The following is a 2,070-nucleotide window of genomic DNA, read 5'->3' as shown; positions in this document are numbered from 1 at the left end:
ATGGCCTTAGAATAATGGGAAATATACATCATAACCAGGATGCAGGAGAGCCTGGTGTGATGCCCTGACACCGTTCCCAACAGTCACTAATTATTCATTTCCTATTTTGGTATCACTTACTATATAATATAGTTGTAACATTTTCTCTTAGTTATTTTAAAAACTGTAGTACATTTATTGCCAAAAAGTCCAACTATATACTTCCATAATTTAGCCCTCACTCCTTGCTTTACATGGTAGTAAGTAAGGGACCATAAAAATGACTGTGCAAACTGAATCTGTGCAAAGTGCTCTTAATAGTCAATGAGAACAATTAAAATTGTTCCATGACCTTTAAAAATTTTGTCTAGACATTAAATAATCATAGTCATTTATAAATGTACAAGCAAATAAAAAAGAATAGTAAAACTAATATTTATCTAGTACACTATAATTTAAAATGGAAACATTGAGAATTGAAGTGTCATGTTTCTTTGTAAAACACATCAGAAATAGTGTGAACAGTCCCTGCCTTCTTTTTCTCATGTATCTCTTACAATACAGAGCAAGCACACCTTCATGAATTGTCATACTTCTTTCTAAGTTTGGATCCAACATTGTATCCCTTCAAAGTTGTGAAATATCTCAGAGGGTTCCTGTAATATGTAAGTTTGTGCTGTTGCTACCTCTTCTGAGACGAATTCATCCTTTTTGCGACACCCACTTTCCTCATTTATGCCTTCAAGTTCCTCTGGCTGCATACTTCAACTCTCTCAAACGGCAGCATTGCCAACATTCTCACAGTGAGCTGTTCTTCCACAGCTCCATTCTCGTTTGATTTGAGTTTCACTGTCAGTGTTCTCACGTTTCTTTTATTTGCTACACTTTCATTTTGGTTGGCTTCTTTGAAACCCTCTTTGGATTATCCAATTGTGTAAAACGTCAGGTGAACTTATCACTGGGAGACAAAGAAGCAATACAACTACATTCCTTGCTGTTCTTGTGTGAACTGGGTAATAGATGTGCAGTAAGTGCCCAGTTACCAATATACTTTAAAAGAATCGATGTGATTTGTCACTGATCAATATGTACATGTGTTATTTACTCAGGGATTTGTGAACTGAAGAGCTAGAAGCCATGTTTGCTCTTTGTGAAACTGAAATTTGAACTGTGTTGTTGGGGGACTGGTGTTATTTAACTAAACCATAGACTGAAAATTGTGCATGTTGGAACTGTGCAAGGCAAGAACTGCCTGTACACACATGCACATGTGCACGCACACACACACACACACACACACACACACACACATTGGACTTACCACACCAAGAGTGTGGAACAACCGAAAATTTCATACACTGCTGATTGAAATGAAAAAATAGGACTATCATGGGAGTCATTTTGGTAGTTTCTTAAAAAGTTAAACACATACCCACTATATGACCCAAACATTTCACTCCTAGATACTTACCCAAGAGAAGTAGAAGCATCTCTCCATAGAAGGATTAGTACAGAATTGTTCATCGCACATTATTTCTATAGCCCAAAACCTGGAAACAATTTAAATGTCCAAAGACAGGTGAGTGGATAAACAACTTGTGGTCTATCCATACAATGAAACAGTACTCAGCAAAATAAAGAATAAACAATTTTATATGCAATATAACATGTATGACGCTCAGAATAATTACACTAAATATAAGAAGGCAGACAAAAAATTATATACTACATAATTCCACTTCTAAAAAGTCTGGAAAATGCAAACTAATTTACAATGATAGAAAGAAGATGGAAAGTAGTGACATAAGGACAGGGAAGAAAGACAAAGAAAAGTAAGAGGAATGGCATGTTGTTCATTATGTTGATTGAGGTGATGGTTTTATGTCTATAAATATATGTCCAAATTTATCCAATTTTCCATTGTGATTATGTGCAGTTTATTGTGTGTCAATTATACCTTAATAAAGTTGTTATAAATATTAAAATATATTTCATTTTTCTTTGTCTTTTTTTTACTGTTATTAACTTTGTATATACTTAAAATTTGTATTGCTTTACACTTGTTCAATGGTAATATAAATTAATTAAAAT

The sequence above is a fragment of the Leucopleurus acutus genome (genome assembly GCF_964270905.1).
Source record: "Leucopleurus acutus genome assembly, chromosome: 15".
Classification (NCBI taxonomy): Eukaryota; Metazoa; Chordata; class Mammalia; order Artiodactyla; family Delphinidae; genus Leucopleurus; species Leucopleurus acutus.
This window is presented reverse-complemented; position numbering follows the sequence as displayed.